The sequence below is a fragment of the Cataglyphis hispanica genome, chromosome 1, assembly GCF_021464435.1.
Source record: "Cataglyphis hispanica isolate Lineage 1 chromosome 1, ULB_Chis1_1.0, whole genome shotgun sequence".
NCBI lineage: Eukaryota > Metazoa > Arthropoda > Insecta > Hymenoptera > Formicidae > Cataglyphis > Cataglyphis hispanica.
The window spans coordinates 15058378-15079532 of record NC_065954.1 but is presented as its reverse complement, the minus strand read 5'-3'; the positions used below and the strand labels follow the sequence as shown (position 1 = coordinate 15079532).

At 36.3% G+C, this 21155-nt stretch overlaps 1 protein-coding gene and 1 long non-coding RNA gene across 3 annotated transcripts in view; both read left to right on the top strand.

Moving 5' to 3' along the window:
* LOC126849044 (uncharacterized) overlaps positions 1 to 13467 on the top strand; it is a 62321-nt gene extending 48854 nt beyond the window's left edge. Inside the window, exon 3 of the long non-coding RNA XR_007687347.1 lies at positions 13332 to 13467. This is a non-coding gene — a long non-coding RNA (uncharacterized LOC126849044). The remainder of the gene's footprint in view (positions 1 to 13331) is intronic.
* Positions 1 to 21155, top strand: part of LOC126848607 (CCR4-NOT transcription complex subunit 6-like) — a 482736-nt gene that overhangs the window by 217975 nt on the left and 243606 nt on the right. The window lies entirely within an intron of this gene.

Genomic DNA, 21155 nt, shown 5'->3' with positions numbered 1-21155 from the left:
AGGGAAGCTCGACTAAATTCCAAGCCGTGCGCTTTACGTTCGTCATGAATAAATAATTCGGGAATTTCCGCGACGACATATCCCGAGAGAGATTTCACTTTATCGCGGCAGAAGAAACAAAAGAGGATAAAAGAGCGAGAGAAAGCTTTTCTCCTTCCGTAAAATCTCGCGTATATTTTCCACGCGATCCATAAAACTAGCTACTTCATCTCAGTGACGTGAACGTACGAATACACGGGCACCTGTAATGCTGACAAACCTTAGCATATCATTCGATGTGGATGATGAAAAGACGCAATTTGTGAAAGTGCTTATGTGTTTCGAGCTAGTACGCCGCTTCTTTCGTTTTGTTGTTATAAAAATTTGAATAACATCATCGATCGCTTCCACGGTTGCCATATGACTATAACATGTGTTGTTTTAACTAGAATAACATTGCTTTATGTATGATCCGGCCAAAATATTAGAATCAAATTGAAACAGTAAAAATATGATTTTCGTGCAATGTATATTACTGTTTTATTAAAATTCAAAAAAAAAAATTCAAGGATATAATATTTTAATGAATGTAGTTATTAGAATTGCTGTTATAATCACATTCATAAACGTATCTCTATTTTGCTATCATCTCAGGAAATGCAATAATTCAAATTTTAACATCAGGAATATAACCGAATTAAAATTGATTTATCGGCAACGATGTTGAAGAGAAAAGACGCTTATACATACATACCGATATCGCGAATTAATACGTAAACGTTTATTTTACACACTCTCGTCGGACATATCGCTAGTAGCAAGTGCAAGACGCTCTTAAGAAAGCCTTTGTGCAACGCCACCCGTCTTGGAAGCTGCGCGAAAAGCACTGCATCTGCATATAATCCGCGAAGATGACGTCGCTTTCGCCGCCAGAAAATATATATATTCCACCGTGACACGTGAGAAATTCCCGCGAGTATTAAAATATTTTATCTTGCGGCTGCGTGCAAAAGTGCCGAAGAGATTCCTGCTCAAGCAACCCCCGGCAACGTTCTTCGCTCACTTTCAGAGAGTTGCTTTTAAGAAGCGCTCAACAAATACCATTGCCGATTTTTTTTTTTTTTTTTTGAGAGAGAAATGATGGAGATTGAAAATTATATCCAATATATAATATTTCCATTTCTTTTTCCTAAATTTTAATTTGCACGTAGAACAATTTAAGCTTGACATGTGAGTATAAATTAAAAATTTGTTATTTTTCCTCGATGTGATATTTGATATTTAATAACGTCGACATTGAACAGTTTCGTGATTTTTATAATCAAAATGCATGCAATCGTCGATTGACATAACACTTTTCAGAACTGCCTGTTACAAAGTTCGTTACGAGTGCAATCGACAGATACGTACCCCGGGTCCGACGACTTACAATATGCAAGAGAGAGAGCGTTACCGGGAAAGATTAAAAGTCACGCACGACGGACGGCGACTTGAAGCACGGCGGATGTCGATATCGACAAGCATTAATGTCAAGCGCAAAGTCGAGGTCGTTGCGCGCGACAAAACACCTTTTCTCTCACTCTCTCTCTTCTTTCGTCCGCGCTGTCGTCGTTCGGGAGATGGGTCATTGATCGAGGAAATGTCGATAGCTGTTTATAACTTGCAGCGGCATTTCCGTAAGCGTGTCAATGACACGTCAAAGAGACATAGTATATTATAAGATAATCGACTGCCAGACTTTCTGCAGAGTCTCGATGCCGCGCGTTGACATTTAAATTGCACGTGCACGAATCTCGCGTCGCGAATATCAAGAGAGCGATTTTTAGTCAGTTCGTAAAACTTTTATTCCGTGGAAATACAAAACTCCAGGTTTTCTATATTTATTTCTCTATGTGCTGAAAAAATTTATTTCTCCGAATTTCCACGTCTAATAATATAACTGTTTAAAGCTTGGAATTAAAATTACCAATTGAAAAAGAAATTAATTTTTTAATTTTTGCTTCATACATTTAATATTAATATTTAAAATGTAATATCATAAAATATTTTTGACCATCAAGCTTCTATTAAAAAAATTATCTCGTAATATAACAGATATTTACAAATTCGTGAATTTTTATTCAAGCTCTCGTTATTGCAACAATCGTCATCGAAATGAGCAAGAATTTCTTTTTTGATATATATTAAAATTAAAGGAAAAGCGCTGAACTATCGATAATAGAAATGCATTACGGCGCGAATGAAAGAAGAAAGCGAAACAGGCCGAACAAGATTGGCCAAGATTGGTCGTCGAGAATAGTTCAACAGACACAAAACTGCATTGTGGATCCTCGTTAACGTCGTTGGCAAGAGAAGACGGAGAGCCATTAGTCTGCGGTAATTGGCCGCCCCGTTTCGTTGTCTTTCCGTTTCCGTTCGCCCAATATTTTCCGACGCGACGTCTCGCGGCAAACATAATATCCGCGTGGGCCTCGAAAGAGGATAAAGTACTTACCCCGGTTTGCGCGGCACGGTCGGCTGAATTAATCGTCGCGCGTGTTTGAACGTAACAACATGGATGCAACGGCGGGGAAGACGACGTCGCAGTAGAGACCCTGGATGATTTGCAGGTTTTGCATCGGAGTGCGGCGCGGATTGTTTTAATCCGCTATGCGAGTGGGAAGACACAGTCTTGAAAACCGCACCGGGTTGCACGACAGGGACGATCATCGCCGTGACATATCGCCGGCTTATTCATTTGCATATTACAACTAGCCTCCTACGGTTGTAATCGCGGTAAACATAATGGCGCGCCTCTGCAAAACGCCACAAAGTACACAGGGTTATAAATTATTTAGCTAAACTCTTGATGTAGCGCGATAAAAGAGATAGACTGTATGTAAGCACGAATGAATATTGTTATATGTATATATATATATATATATACAGGGTGAGTATGTTTGAAAATTTCGTGAGCGTGTTTCAGGATAAAAAGTATGAACAAATGTTCCTACGAATATTAAGGTGAAAATGCTTTGTTATCAAAATACTGGATACAAATAGATTTTATATTATGACTGACTTTTTCAGATCAGATTATTTCTTTTCACGATGTTGTGGACAAAACACTCTAGTGTTTTGATTCTAGGGTAATATTTGTTTACCAGCACACGCTACTATGATTTACGATTCTGAAAGAAAGAGGAAGGGGCTTCTAATGTTTTTTTCTTTTCTCTTTCTCTCTTCTCGTCAAACGCTACATTTTGAAAATTAACTTTTTTTTAATAACACATTGTGCAAACAACAAACAAATATTAACATTAGTTATTAATTTATGTAATCCTCCATTTTGCTTTACATAGATTTAAAACGCTATGGAATATGCAATTTGTCAGAAAATCTATAGATAAAAGTTGCCTTAGGAGATTTATCGATTCGGGTATGTAATTGACTCGAATATCTGGCGTTTAATAATTAGCGAAATTAATTAACGCAGTGCAATACATACTTGAATCAATTATGCCTTCGCGCCATGTTGGAATATTGATTCTCGCGTAAAGTAGCGTGATGTAACATGACGTAACATCTTTTTTCTTGCGCGGAGGCGAATTAGTAACCCTTCGTTTCTTTTTATATATGTGTTTAAAACGATAATATAAAAGTACGCAATTTGTCAAAAAGATCTATACATACAATAGTTACCTCGAGAAATTTAATTTGCACTCATACTTGATTGTTTCGACGCACACACTTGATGTATAACGATCAGCAAAAATAATTAATGCAGCGCGGTACAAGCACATTTTATTTGATAAAAAATGAATGATACGCGCGGATTAATGTCAACGACGCAGTCAACTCGAGTACCGTGCGAGTGTCATAAGACGTCAACATAATTTAATATGGAGAATGTATTAAATCTCTGATGAAGCTCTATGTGAATTAATATCGGGATTGCCGTGAATATATTAAAATTATCAGTTATGTATAACGGAAGTATCAAGCGTCGTATCAAGAGTCACGATGATTTCTAAATATGCATTGCACGTATCGAGAATATCGGAAGTGCTGAATCAAATGTGAATATAATTGCGTGCGTATTATTTGCTACAATTTATTTACGTTTAAATTATCGAGAGTGTTGAACCAGATTTACCATTCTTTGCAATCATTCGAAGTTAGGTTATCGAGCGGTACGTTGATCATCGAGAGATCTCTACGTTGTATTAACTAAGGTTAATTATTAATGTTAAAATATCTCTTTTTTTTAAATAATAAATGTTAGCTGTAAGTTACACACATAGAAACGTTTTTAAATGTTTAACATATACATATAACATATACATATATATGATAATTAATTATAATTATGTTTGCTAGAGAAACATACGAAGTTTGTTAAATATTGATATTTAACAAACTTCGTATGTTTATAATAACATAAAAGATATTTTTTGGAAATTAATTTTTAATTTAGTTTAATTAATAATGCCATTATTAAATTTGTGAACAAAAGGTTTTAAAATATTTTTCCAGAGCAACCACGATGCGAATGCGTTTACAAATACTTATATCTTATATTTATATGAGAGCTTTCGAATCCTCTCTTTTATTATTTTTTTTTCTCTAATTAAAACAAGTGTCGTTGTAATTTCTCTTGTACTGAAATAAAAAAATTGAAAAAAAAAAATCGAAAAAAACGAAATCGAGACACTTTTATACGTGCGGTTGTCATAAACTTATAATTCGTAAATCGATATCATTGTTAGATCTCGTAATAAAGCAATTATCATACTTCGTATTCTCCGAAAAGGAGCAGCGTACGAGTCGCAGTCGATATGAAATGACGGAGACTTATTGATCAAATTGCCTTTAAGCAAGAACGCTTGACTGATTTCGCTAGACGATCCGATCGCGGGATATCTCGTCGAATCAGCGGCGCATAAAAGTTCCCAGTCCTTGCTCGTTCTCTCAGTTCTGTCGCGGTCGCCGATAAACGATGACAGTTCCGGCAGGATGCAGTTTCCAATCAGTCAGGCGAATCCGAGGCGGCGTCGGTGGTCCCGCGAATTGGCCGCAGATTCCCATGCCATACTTTACCTTACTTTTGCCTTCCGTGCAGAGAGTCGGACATACACTCGCAAAGGCTGTTTCTTTGCGAAGAAAATTTATCTTATTGCGTGTACGCGTAGTCTGACGATAGCTTGATTCGAAATGCTATGTAAAAAAGTTAATTTTGCAAAAATGCGCGTATTGATTAATTTTGTGAATAATTTTGTAGTAAAAAATATACAAAATTTCATGAAAGAGAAAAAAAGAAAATATTTAATTTTTGTTTTTAAATTGTTTTGAAAAGAATTCCGGGAAACAATATAATTCTTTTATATAAATATATTATTTTGTAATTTTTTCTAAAATATAAAATAATGACAATAAAGACAAAAGAATATAATTTTATAATAATAATTATATTACTATAAAATGCATAAATATATTTATTTATATATAAATTAATTTAATACATTATAAAAACAGCGAAATTAATATAATATCAAAGATTACTACGTTAGTTATTATTATTGCAATAGATTACTATATTAATTACTACAAATTATATTTACCATTGCTTTTACATAAAAGTAAAATAGTAATGCTTAAAGCACGGCATCTCTAAAATCACAATGTGGAAAGCAGCATATTTCTCTTCGAAGCGCGATACTCTCTTGCGTCGAATATAATATTAACATTTTATTAAACATCTCGTCTGCCCGATTTACCGTCGTCGGTGAGTTAAAGCGGCCGATTTGCATAGTCATGCCACATTATAAGCTTGGAAAGCCGCAACCACCCGGCAACCCGTTCGTCGTTTTGCTCATCGTTTCACGTTGCTGGCCTACTGCTGGCTCGTATCTACACTTAGAGTATTCGTATTACAATACTATTCGCAACTAGCGCGTGACTTATTACTCCGAGCCGAGAAGTCATTTCGAAGTTTAACCCATCCGGCAACTGTCATGATGGCAGCTTCGAGTGCGCGATTAGGGCTGCTACGTGTCGAGACAATCTCTGCATCAACGACGATATTAGCAGAACATTACTTTATTGGAGTTGTTTTGAAATATTTCTATAAAGTAGCTTCAAAATCTAGCATATTATTTGATTTTTGAATTTCAAGTAGTTTGTTACTTTATAAGCGATTGAAAATTAACATAATTATATTATTAACATTATTATAATATGTGCCTAACAATAATTAATTACAAGTGCTATAGATTTTGCTACACAAGCTGATGTAAGTACACCCTCGTTAAATCTGGAAGCCTTATATAACGTTTCACGATAATACGTAATCGATATTGACAACGAAGTTAGCAGGGAATTATCGATAAATAGCCAAGGAAAAAGCATCATTGCTATGGTATCGGAGCATTCAAAGTTAAAGTATCGATACTTCGCCAATATCGGAGTACCGTTAACGTCTTTAAATCGGATAGTTTCCGCGATGGGTTTCCGACGAAAGTTCCGATGGCAGCTTTGCCCTTTACCCATCGAGAGGGCGAGAGGGCGTTTTTCCAAGCGTGAATTTAATCGAGCTTCCTATCGAGCGACCAGATGGGCTTTTAAAGGTAAGATCCGCCGTCTTCCTGGTACATAAATCCTGCGGCGATCCTCTTCTCCACGTCAGGCCGTAACCCTGAATGCGTTCTCGCGAGCGCGAGACACGCTTCGCTACCGCTTCGAGTGAGCGCAGGTGGTGTTATGCCCCGCAACGGTTCCTCCGCCGACTTACCGCGCGCGTCCGCATCCGGAAATTGCTTGTCCGCGGCTACCGACATTCGCGAACACCAACGATACTCTCTGAATATGACGGATATTCGTGCTCGCTAGCTCGTAAGAACAAGAGATCCACTAATGTATCAACTATGCTGTATTAGGCCTTTTATTTGCGGATAATAAAATATAGGTTTATTTATAATAATAAATATATACTAAATATAAATATAAATATGTCTTTTCTAAAACTATTACGCATTGTTTTTATAATTTTATTTTAAAAATTATAAATACTGATATCAATATATGAGAGATTTTTTTATAAGAATTAATTATGATATAATTTATATAAGAATTAATTATCTTGTATTTTATGTGAATCTGTAAAATAGTATCATATATAAAAAAAAATATTAATGTTTTATTTTATATATGCTTAAAATAATACGGACGAATAAAATTAAAAGTAATTTTGAATTACTAATTAAATAATTTCTTAAATAATCTCTTAATATTAATATTAATTAAACAATGAATATGAAATTAATTGAGTAATATTTATTATTTAAGGTTTATATAAAAATGTATTATGGATCGCAAAAAATTGTTCTGATTTGCAACCACAAGAAAATGATATTCTAAATATTTTCTCTCATTATCTCTCTAAAAAACCACCGTCGCTTCTTTGATATAGCCATCTTGAACAAAGGCGGATTAAATGCGGAATCCCGCGGATAATCTATTATCGAGCTTTCAAACAATTCTTTTTCGAGAGCTGCCCTTTAAAAAGCTAAAAGGTGCCAGCGGTAACATTCTAACAATCAATTACCGTTTCAATCGTCGCCGTTCCGCAATCTGAAACGAATCCGGATCCGCAGCACTCCGTCATTAACGTTCTCTCTGCGCGCACTGAATAAAAGTTCTTTGTTTCTACACGCCGAGTTTCTGTTGCTACGTCTTGCCTATTAGTTGTCACGATTGTTTTCGAGAGAGAAAAATGTGGGTTCTCGTTGTTGTTCTTCTCGACAGTACACACCGCGAAAATAACGATTTCAAACACAGCTCGTTGTAATCAGTGCGTTACCCCGTATTGTATAATATTTGTACTTTTTATTTAAATCTCTCTTTTCTCAGCTTGCGATTATTTCTCTCTCCTTTCTTGATTTTTTGCTGCGAGCTTACATTCACGCTGTTCAAGCATCAGAAATATCTTTTGAGATAAATCAGGATTAATAATATATAATTATAATTTTTAGTTTCAATATGAGAGCAATATAAATATAATATATAATTATTCATAAATTGTGAATATTAATCAATTACGAAACGAGGACAACGAGGACAACGAGGACAACGAGAGCTTTGCATAGAATTTGTTGTTCTTATCGCTACGCTATTCTCTCGACGTCTCTATTACCATCGTATAATTAGGTGAGAACGTAAGCGGATCGACGTTTATTTCTGCTGCTAATTGTCGACGAGTGTTTGACGTAACGGGGGCAACGCGAGCTCTCGTGTTCCAGAAACCGTGCGCGAACTTACGTTAATTGTACAAAGTACCTATATGTTTTTGCATGTGATTTTTCGAGGTTAATCAATAAATATATATTGTATATAAAGCGAAAAAAAATTAAAAAAAACTATTTAAGATAGCAAACAAGAAATTGGCAAAAGCCTAGTATTTAGGTAGTATAGCCCAGTAATTTATGAGCGACGCAAAATGTTTTTTTTTTTTTAATTATTATAGAGAGACGTATAAATATAATTTACTTTCTGAAGAAATAAATATCTTATTAAATTTAAGATGTTTTATTGAATGGATCATTTAATTTAAATCCATCCTAAATTTATAGGATATTTATTTCTTCAGAAAGTAAATTAAATTTATGCGTCTCTCTATAATAATTAAAAAAAAAAAAAATTCTTTCGCATCGTTTATAAATGTGTATCATTCTGTTTATGAATTTTGTAGCTGAAGAATTAAGAATTCAATGTACATTATTTGTCATACATATTATCCGTGCGCGACTTTTTTCACTCCTCTGATATTCTTCGCTTCTTATGTCTTTCTGATCGTACACGTCTTCCTCTCATTATCCTGTCGCAAAGTTTTTCCCGTGCTACCCACGCGCGACAGGAAGTACCCGTTGGCGAACGTTAATGCCCGTATAACAGTATTTATTGCTCAGGTTCGGTCCTTCTCCTTCTCTCTATCCCTCTCTCTCTCTCTCGATCGGTTCTTCACCCATAAATACATACGCACAATGCGTCGTTAGACGATCGCTCGGTCCCCGGAAATAGACCGTGACCGAATGCTACACCCGAGACAATCCCCGGAAGAGCGCTCAGACAACCACCACCATACCGCTACCACCGGAAGGTTAACCACCGACGACGTGCCTATCTGTCTGCGCGCAGAAGCACGAGTCTCTTCTCCTCCTTCTCTACATTCTCCCTTATCTTCGGCTTTCTGGATCGCCTAACGGAAGCCCGTATTAAGTTACGCTCTAAAGATACCGCTGGCCATCTTGCGACGACGATATGCGCTACGCGACGCTCGTGCGATCACAGCAACAACGGTCATATCCGCCTTTGATTATCGCCGTGGATGGGATAAAAAAAGTCGAGCATATTCGAGTCAAGTAGCTTTAATGCGGCAAGCCTCTCTTATCATAGAATGCTATTTCGTTTTTGGTATACGTTACTATTGATTATAAAATTATCGAGTAATAATCGCGAAGACATGTTGACATGTGATATTCTTATTTGGACAAATGTCATCTAGGAAAATTCTAATGCAGTTAACGATATATAGAAATGGAATTCTGCACATTGCTGAGAGTCGTTTGAAATTATCTTAACTTAAAAATGATTAAAATGATAGATGATATCGGTAACGCGCGCGCGGAGGGAGGGAGAGTTTGTCGGTCGAAGGTGTAATTTGCACCGATTATATATAGCGGTTTCTCTCAGCGGGAAAGATACAGAGCAAATAGATCGCGCGCATTGTAAGAAGTATTCTAAGACATTAGGGCGCCGATCCGAGCGCACTAAAGGGTAATCGCGAAATAATACATAGCGGAATTATATTCCGCTGTACTGGCCCCGCCGCTTCAGGGATTTTGCCGGTATATTATTACGAATCGCCCGGAGAAACATCGCGCTGCGGTAACACCTAGTCGCAACGTGATGCGTCCGTCCGAGCCCCTGTTCTTAATTAGCACCCCGGAGGGATACCTTATTACCTCTCATTGTGTACCCTCGACGCAAAGGGGACGCTGATAGCCGGGACGCGCGAAATCCGTGCCAGAGGACGGCTGGCGGCCTGCAATTTCAACAACTCTTCGACGCTCATTACTCTATGTTTTGTTAAATCGTATAAGTACGGCTCGTGTAATAATTTTCCCTTTTGAACGCGATAGTCTCGTAATAATTGCGTGAGAGACGTAATAATCAATAATCAGCACTCGCGGTAAATACATCACTCTCACGGACTTGTTCGATCGTTTCATTTGTACGATCGAATTCTCCACATTCATCCGTCAAGATAAATCGCACACTGTGCACACGGTGCGATTGGACGTTCGCACTTTCCCATTTAACGCACCGCCTACTCTTTATCCTACGATTCCCTTTGACAGCGCGATGATTATTATAAACATCGTTTAATAGCAGGCATATTCTAGGTTGTCATTATGACCGATGAAGATGACAATGATTTCGAAGGCAGAAGAAGAGAGATAGTACTTTGCTAATTAATTTCTTTCCTCTTCTCGTCTACATACCTCGCGGCTTTATTGTTAATGTCGGTTCTATTATATGCGTGTATGTGTGGCGGCTATACTAGAATCCCCTAATTAATATACGATTGCCCGCGTCTGGAGAATCGACGCGGGAGCCGCCGCCGCCGTAATCTTTGCTCGGTATTTAATGTCGCCGGATGTATGGGACTCGCCAACACCATACTGGATTCCCGGCTTCCGATACACCACCGTGCATAATGCGTGTGTTATTACGTTTATCATACGTACATTTACCCGAGGCGAGGCGAGAATGTGCATGCGCGTGATGGCAGAGAAACAATTTCCTAGCCTGGGTCCTAATTAATGCGCGCTGCAGCGTAACCGCCAGCCCGGGATCGTGATCGAAGACGTTGTCGTTGGCGTGTGTGTGCGGTCGCGCGCAAGCGAATTAAACATTGTTGCTAAATTAATGCCGCCTATCGGCGTAATTAATGCCCGACGGTGCCGGACATTTTTCGCCGGGATATCTCGTGTCGGGCGCAAAGCGTAGTACGAGCGTCATGTTGCTTGCGTTATCGCGGCCGAACTCTCGCGGCGTGTTTGCGTAATACTACCCGCGGTTCGCCATTAAACTCGTTCCAATTTAATTAAAGCTCGTATTTCGATGCGCATTTCGATCTTATAATGTAAACTTTTCGAGTATTTGATGAAATTTATGTTACGAATGTGTCTATTGTTCTAATACTAGGAATTTCATTTTATGTTTTATTAAAAATATTATGTCAGTTTTTATTCTTCTTTTTCACCGCTTAGAACATGTTTGACAATTTTATTTACACCATTTTATATACAGCATTTTGCGACGTCTATACAGTATTTGTTTACATATGTAGACGAAACTCTGCGGCGCGAAACAATTATAGAGAACTGAGTGCTGAATCTCCGTTGAAAATCAGTCACTCGCGGCGGCATTACGGTAACTTTAACCGCGCTGCATTAACATTCAACGGGCGGCGTCGCGACGCCACGGCACTATTCTAAATTACTCCAACAGAAAATAACAACTGGGTCAAACCGCCATGCGACGGCGGTAACCGAGATATCCAAAAATTTTCGCGGAAAATCTCGCACTCGCGCAGGTGGCGTTTGCTTTATTTTCCATCGAAGGTAGAAAGATTTTTTTTTTCAACTTTCGGTGAGGATAGGAAGAGAAGGGGATGAACCCGATAACTTGTCGTGAGAAGTTTCGGGTGCGCCCGAAGGAGCAGTTTTCCGAAGAGGAACTACTTAACTATAACGCATCCGCAACGCCGTATATGCAAGTAGTAAACCGCGCTTCTGTTCACTCTGTCTCTCTCATTCTCACTCTCTATTTCTCTCTCTCTCTCTCTCTCTTTCTTTATCTCTCTTACACTTTGGAGTTTCGTACTTCGTTACGGAAGTTGAACGCTCGTCTTTCCGAAGTCGTGCTACGGGCTTTGTTTTCAGTTAACTCGCGGAGTAACCGCCCAAAGTTGGAGCGGGTTTAAGAGGCTGCCGCCGCTATGTTAGCGGCGCGACGTAAACTTGGTTTCCTCCGGTTATTTCGATTATCCGCGTTATGGGAATTAAGTCACGGATACATAGACGGGGTATTCATTATACTGCATTATTGTAAAATATACGAGGCATCATTACACATCTGTAATGCGCGACTTTTCTGTGTTTTTTGACGAGAATTCAAATTTTTATTTCTTTTTTTATTAATTTCTTAATATAGATTTATTAGATAAAATTATCAAAGATTAAAAATAAAATTGAAATAATATTTATTTAGAAAATGAGATTTTTAATTAATAATTTATTTATTACAAAAAAGATTAAAAATTCCAGAAGTTTAAGTATATACAGATTTCAACTATTGCGTAATATTGGAAATTGAAAATATTAGACTCGGGAGGTTAAATAAAAAAATCATACATGAATTAAAGATGCAATTAGTTATACTTGATGAAAGGCATGAGCGTAAATATTCGCATTCATTAAACAAGAGAATTTAGTATCAAATTAACTATAATATTCTGAGAATAATTGAAAAAGCAATAATATCATTGTTAGCAGGTAAATATGCGAGAATACTTCGCAGAAACAGCTCGTTTAGCTTACTTACGTTCGGAAAATGGAGCGTAGTCGTAGCGTGTGAGTATACGGGATTAAGTTTCATCGTTCAACAGCAGCGGAAGATTTATGCTCGGCTCGGGGTTAAGATAGCAACTATTCCGTAGGCGTCTGTCCTAATTCCAGGTATAATTGCTTTTCTCTCGGGCATTTAACCGGGACGAGCGGCGGCGGTGGTGGTGGCGGCGGCGAAGGAAGTATCTCGCAGTGTGTATGCAGCGTGAAAATCCAGGGCGTGGACGAGAAATGCCAAGACAATGCGTTTCATAGCGCGAAGCGCGGGCGAGCGGGCAACTCGACGTAGATGAAGATTATGCCAGTAATCTTTTAATTAGCTCATTTTATTTCTCCAACGTTGCTTTAAAGAGGCCGCCGCCGCTAGATATACACCGTAATAATAGAATATGCGCGCTGCGTTTTATACTCCCGACAATGAGTCATTTTTGAAATATGTTTATGAATCTACTCTTATGAAAGACTACTTAGATTTTGCAACAAAGCACAAATCATTTATTGCAAATTAACATAAATTAAGCTAAGAAAAATTAATATTTATTTCTCTTCTTTTTTCAACTCATAATGGATTCATTTTTTAAATGTGAAAATAAATAAAATATTAAAAGAATAAAATATAGAGAGAAATATTTCTATACATTAATATAGTGTTGTAACTGTGAACTTTATTTCTTTTTGTTTCAGGTATGTGATCGAGAAAAGTTTTCAAAAGGACATTTGTGGTGAGCGAATTAGCATGATCTTTGTTATTGCATGTCGTATCATTTCGAGAGAATAATAACGACGGCGATGTGCGTTTTTATTCCGTTTAATTCTAAAGATTCGCGATGTAGGTGGCCGGCTATCGTAAATATTCCGGACATTAAGTCGGAATTATGTATCACGCTTAATATCCTTTGCTGCCGAGAATTCTTTGTAATCCTCGCGCGACACCATCATTTTACGACGGTTTAATTTCGAATTTGGCACGGTTTCAATAGCATTCGTTGCCGTTGTTGTACGCGGTGAAGCCTTTATGGCTCAATTTTCTGTGACAACGTATGAATATCCAGACTTTTTAAACTCGCCGATGAATCACAACTGATTTTATCAGTCGGTTTTACCTTCGTCGCATAATCGACATGCTAATCTACAAGTTTCGCATGAACACACTTTTGGAAATTGTTAAAAATATACGTTTTGATATTTTTAATAGATTTAGTCCATGAAAATATTGTTAATACTATTGGCATAGATTTAGAATAAAGTTTAAATTTTAAACTATGGAGAGAATTGCAATATAGTAACTTATATGTAATAAGAATAGAGTATAAATGATAATTGTAGTATAATAATAATTAAATGATTTGTATATAAATAGTTAAATATTTGAAAAAGAAATTTAAAAAGAAATTGTTAAAATAAAAATTAAAAAAATTAAATATCTCTAAAAGAGAGAAATTTAATTTTGTAACTATTTAATTAATTAGAAATTAAATTATTGAACTTTATCTTTAATTAAGCATTGAATTTCACTTTATTTGATACCAGTAATTTCTAACGAATAACGTATAAATTTTGCGTTTCGAGAAAGAAATATCTAATTGAATATTTTATTGAACTTTTCGTCATACCTGTAAAGACATTTATTCCGTACTTTTGCACGCGACACATACGCGACTTTCGATGTTTATTTCGAGCTAAATATGCATTCTATCGTGTTCTCTTAGTCTCTTTTTCTTCTCGTTGTTTTTACGCTAATATAAACTCAACATCGAAAGAGCATTGAATATCTTCCCGTCACGGCATCCCACGTTTCAATATTTTCATCAATAGAGCAACTCTATGAACAATTTTCGAGAACCGTGCATCGCGCATATATGTGCATGTTTTGTGTCAGACTTGAACTTATATTTCATGCGTGCCATTCTACGGTTTCCGCACAAGCATTTCCCAGCAAAACCCAATTTTCATTTCGCGTATGACATGTCGAGTCGAGTGGTACAACGTTGAAAGTTACACCGGTGGAATTAAAAGTATAGAAATTATATGAAAGAGATAGAAAAACGCATTTATTAGAATTTCAAGCTAATTCTGAAAACGCATTGACAGAATATATAAGAACATAAAGCAGCTTATTATATATAAATAGTAGATTTAAAAAGATTTAATTCAATAGCAGTTTTTTCTGAATATAATATCATATTTAACGAATGAAAGGAACGTCGGATGAGCAGTTAGATAAAAATATTGTAGTATTGAAATAAAATTTGGAAGTATAAATATCAACATAATTATTTATTTCAAAAGAATCTCGATATAAATGAGATTAAGGGTGATTAATTTCGTAATTTATAATATTAATAATTTGATTGATCTAAATTTAATTCCGTCCTATGATATTTTCCTATGAAATTTCATGCATAAACCAACGATGTAATTTTGATAAATTATTGCCGCGAAATTAATCCGCCTGCTTGTCTGAATCGCAAACATAGACAAATATTATCAATTACATTAGCAACTAATTAATCTTGAATTGTGCGCTCGCTCACGAAGCGGCATAATTAAATAGCAGTCGCGTTTAACAGGGAGAATCGAAACTTAATAATTTCGAGATTGTCATTAATTTATACGAGAATTAAAAAAAAAAAAATGAGTGTTACATTGCGCAAACCGTAATATCATTTAAATAGTGTGAACCGAATAAAACTCAAAGATAAAATGTCAGAGAGACATTGATAATGAAAAATGATTTTAGAAAAATAAAACTTTAAATCTTTTTAGCTTCTTTATATTTTACCACCCAAATATTTTTTGCGCTACTAAAAATTGATGTAACGTTCACGCGAAATGACATTATTCATATCGCGCCGGCGCAAATAGCAGGATCAAAAAAATGATAAAATTTAAATTTGCATTCGTGTTTCGATGTTATGTAGACGTAAATAAATGCCGACGTGATACATCGGCATGATGTATCATCAGGATGGTCCGGGTACGCGACACCGGAACATCTATCATGACACACGGATCTACGATGGGGAGGGTAGAGCATGGCAGGGCAAAGCGGAGGAGATCTTCGAACATTATCGAACAAGGCCATTGTCCACGTTTATAATGATCGCCGAATGAATTGATCGGCGCGATGGCAATGTATTTTGTCGCACTGGTTAACTACGCACACGCATAGCTGACCGATCGTAACGAGGCCGGGGTCGGCGTATTTTTAAGCAGCCTTCATTTATCATGCTACCGTAAACAACCCACGCTGGTCGTGATTGAATTTGAAATACGACGCGCGTTATAGATTGGCTACGGGTCGGTTTATTCCGTTCCGTATTCGACCTCGTCAATAATGACCGCGATCGAAGGGACCACGTATTGGATTAGTATGGAAAGGAAGGTAGGGCCATAAGGAAGAAGTTTATTCCATCTTGAGAATATATATAACATGTTTTTCTAGGAACAAAATTATTATTTAGATATCACTATTTAGATATTGTTATATTATTTCACAAAAAAATGGATTACAGATATATATGATTAATCATAAATTTCGTGATGCTCTATTTAATTTTAATAATGTAATATACATGTCTCTTTATATATATTAAAAAAAATAATTTTAAAATACTATTATATATATATATATATATATATATATATATATATATATTGTTTTTAATAATTATTTTAATATAATTTTTAAACAAATATATATAAAGAAAAATTAAATATATGAAATATATAAATAAATATATAATAATATATAAGTCGTAAGATAAAATGTTCATGTTTATGCTTAACAATTAGTCTCATATCTCTACATTTTTTGTAATTATTAGAATAGAAGATATCTCGATCAATGGTGCTTTTCAGGTTACTTCTCTCTTTCAGAGACACGCATATCACGAAACGTTTTCATGCGAATTGGCGGTTGCCCTCTGTCCGATAATTCGCCCAACAACAATTCTTAACGTTGTCGGCACGCCACATGCCGTGTCGCTCGCCCGCGGGTTCACTGGCTCGTGTTAATAATCCACGGAAGCGTGCACTATCGCCAAAGCGAATTCCGGACCTAACACTAATTTAAATATTAAGCCATGCGAGGCTGATGTTAATAACAGCCGCGGCTCATTGTACGCTCGTGTGTGTATGTGTGCTTCTTCCCGCACAGTTACATTTACATAATCGTATTCCCCGTTCGTTTTTTTTTTCCCGCGTTTATCCGCCCCTTCCGGACGCAGCGGATAACGAAAACTGGGCCGTTTGTTTCTCGGTTTATCGCTGAGCTTTTGGAAGGCCGAGCTCCTCCTCTCTTCTGCACGGTGTATCATCAAAACGTATCGCACGCGACGCGTTTTATACGTGGCGTCCCGCTATCGCTCGATGAAAGTTTAATCCTGGATTTCGCGTCACTCGACTGTTAACGAGAATTATACGAAAAACACATGAAAATTTGATGAAAAAGATTTTACGAGGTATATTAGAGTCGATTATTGAAGTTTTATGAAAACGAAATAAAAGAAATAAAGAATTAAATATCGCCAGAGTACAGTTCAATTAATAATAATCTTAATAAGAATCTCTCTATCATCCATTTTTATCGAGATGTCGCGATTAGAATCTCATGGTCGAAATAATCGTATTTCTTCAGACTTGCAGGGGAACCAATTCTCGCTGTTAAACTTGTCGTATTCTCATTGTTATTCTAGAAAGCTTGTTAATATCTCGCGACATCATCGACACGTCAAATGGCATCGAGATAAGTAATCTGTCAATTATCGGTCCCGTTGCTGGCATAAGGTAGCGTGAGTGTTTTATCATGATACGACGATCTCATAATGCGTCATGCGAATGAACAGCTTCTGACGAGGCCTTTGTAAAATCGAATATAGCTTATTATATTTTTCAATTAAATTTCTTTTGCTTTGATTGAAATATGTGAATGTACAAAAATATATATGAATATATAGAATATTCTGTTTTGTACAGCATTCCGAAACTCGTGCATGTTTGTACTATAAAACGAAAGGTAGAAGATTTATAATCGAAACGTTTCTTCTTCAAAACAATGATTATTGTGACGAACATATATCATTGAGATGATTCCCGGACTCTGTACAAAAGCGGCCTGATTGCGATTTAATGTATCGAGCCGCGAGTATTACGGTCGACAAATTCATTAGTTTTTATTCGACGATCGCGAGTGGAATGTTCTCGTATCTCCTTCTCTTCTCTCCCCGTCTCTCTTTTGAGCGTGCATCACGGCCGTATTTAATGTGCATTAAGCGATTTTTCGTAGTGTTGTATTCAGGAATAAGTGTAACGGCCATCAGTAGCGGTATTAAAGACAAATCCTTCCGGTATCCGGTAACAGCAATTGTGCATATGAAATAGCGGTCGAGCGAGCAATCGTCCGCGATCCTTTCGATATTGATGGACGGTAGTTTGCGTGCAGCATGATCGTTTTTCAATCGTCGTGCATCCCGCGGAAATCGCGCATTGCATCGGTCGCATGTGCGCGCGACAAGACACAATATGGAACAAATCCCGAAATCAGTGGATATCAATTTGCGCGAAATTACGATCGCGCGACACTATATGGCGAAATTATAACTTGCGAGCGGATCTCGTTTCGAAATACAATGCCATTAATTAATGTCGAAATGTAGATCTTTTTGGATATTATGAGATACGTATATGAAATGTTTGGTTGCTTTCATATAATAATAAGAGACAAAAATATTCTTATTTTTATTATTTAAAAATAATTAGAATTTTTTAGACAAATTGATTGTAAATTTCATGAATTTTTATTACGATATATAAATTGCAAATTTTATTGTATGACGTATAAATTGTAAATTTTATGTTTTTTATTACGATATATAAAATTTAATCTTCCAATTTTGGTGATTAAAATATTCAATATCAAAAAATAATTATACCTATCTCGCGACGCGTTTCTATTCAATATTTTTTTATAAAATAATTTTATCTTTAATTTAAATAAATAATATATCAACTTTCTCTTTTTTGCAACGTAAATTGTAAATTATTCTTTATATTTTATTTTCTATCATAACAAGTAAACATTTTTCGAAACTGATCTGTTATTAATTTTATTGAGAAATTGCGACGAGATGGGAGCAAAGCGAGCGATGGGAAATTTTGCAGCGTCATAAACAAGCGAAAACGGAACGCGTCCGCAATTTGGGATGTTATGTGGGATTCTATCCTTTGTTTCTGAACGCAGAGAGATATTGAGAGAAAGCGCCTGATGAACCTCCGACTAGTGAATCATAGGCCGAATACATGCGCATAAAACCGGTAAATACCGATACTGACCGTTGTGTAAACGTTACGTATGTGTATACGACTGTACGATTAAAGTCGTACCGACATATTTGACTTTCGATTTCCACTTCGACAACGGAATTAATAACGGACTCGCTTAAAGCATCGTCCATAATTCTTCCGCGCTTAAAAAATATGTTTTTTATCGAACATTTAAATTCGCATTAATCACAGTGAACATTTTTTTTTTAAACGTCACTATTCGTTCCACTTTTCTTTTTCAGAGCGGAATTAATATATAATGGCTACAGGCAGGTGTGTGTGTGTGTGTGTGTAGATATTGCCATAATTTTTGTGTCGATCGAAAATACCTTTCTTCACTTTAATGTCAAGATTTATTTATGTCGAGTTTTCAAATTTTTTTCTTTCGAATTATCGTTATTCACTTCTCGCGTGCAATTTGAAATGAAAGAGTATATTTTTATGGATATATATATATATATATATATATATATATATATATATATATATAAAATTTCTACATTATATTTTTTATTTTATTGTTTCTTTATAAAAATTATAGATGGCAAGTATGGCAACAGTATACATATGTACGTGTACGTGCGTATGTCTTGAAAATAATAAATGACATTATCTCGAGACGAGATACATGTGACTCGACGATACTCTTTGGCTGTGGTCTTCATTCTCTCGATTAATCTCGCTTACTCATTTTTTCTATCGGGAAAAGCGGCCGTGATTATCGATACATGGGCGAGATACACTTCGCGACACACCGTGCAAAAAAGGAACGACTCGTCTCTCTCGGGAATCGTGTCTCCTCGTCAATATATACTGCCGCAAATATATACGACGTGCAAATCCTTCGGTTTTATCTGATGCATTCGCGACATCTCGTCGTCGATCCTGGCGAACGTCGCATCGCCGAATGGACAGTCTCTCGATGGCAAGTAGTCTTGCAAGTAGAAACAGCTGACTGTGAACTGACAGACGCACAGAGCGAACGAAAGAACTAAAGAAATGAAGTAATTAATCTCGCCTACGCCGAGCGTTAATTTGCTAATTAATTTAATACAGTATCAATAGTATAATTATCTCGCCCTTGTGAGGATCGATACTTATAATTAATCCTCTTTCCCTCCCCTCCGACCGCTCCCCAGTCGTTTTTGAAATCAGCATTGCCGGCGGCTGCTTTCGACGTGCTGGTTGATTTATTATGTCGCTTCCGAGCGTACGTGTAGCTTGATTCACAACTAGTGTATAAAACGTTACAGACAGATTTATTATTTAAATGTAAGACGGAAAAATAAAACGAGTTTCTCATTTATTTCTTATTTATATCATTAAGGGCGATATTTCTTGATAGCTAAGCTTGAAATAAAAATTCCGTTGAAGTAAAATCCATTTGAATTTAAATCAAGAATAAAGCAATCTGTTTCTTCAAATTCTTATAACGCAAACTACTGATTTTTTTTTTTAAATACGAATTCTAATCATATCAATTGCAATGACAAAAAAATCTTTCTAATAACGATTGCTTCGCGCAGCTTTCAAGCGAAAGGAATCACTCGTGTCGAAGGAAAATGGACCGATGAGCTCTCGAGATAGTTGAAAATCATGTATGTAAAAGCGATAGGCATCTTGCATGGCGGGATCGAATATTCCTCGTAGAAAATTATTATCCTACTATCTTTTCATTGAATGATAAGCGATAGAGCACGTTTTCAATAGAGAATTATTAATTAGGCTGCTAATTAAGCGCAATTAAACTATTATTCTAATAATGCGTTGATGTGCATAATGTAACGTGCATACGTTATTGTCAATTGAGGTTAATGATTAGGCTAGACCGAAACGCATAACGAGCTGTTACGCAATGCGGTAAAAAGGATCGAATAATTGGATGCGCTCGGATAATCATTGATCACGATATCGAGATTCGATAAGTATCTCTAATTACTATTAAATAATAGGTGCTCTCTAATGATAGAGACGTTACGCGCGTGTCTTAATTAGGTATATTACGTAGTCAACATGTCAGACCATATGCTAATCCTGCATATCGCGGCCATTATCTCTTTTTTAAAATAAAACTCATCTTAACCAACGATGCATGTCTTATGCACGTAGATATCAGTGGAATAATTTAATTAACTCGTGGTAAATTGTGTGCGCAAAGTTTTTCAAGTGTTGAAAAGAGATTGT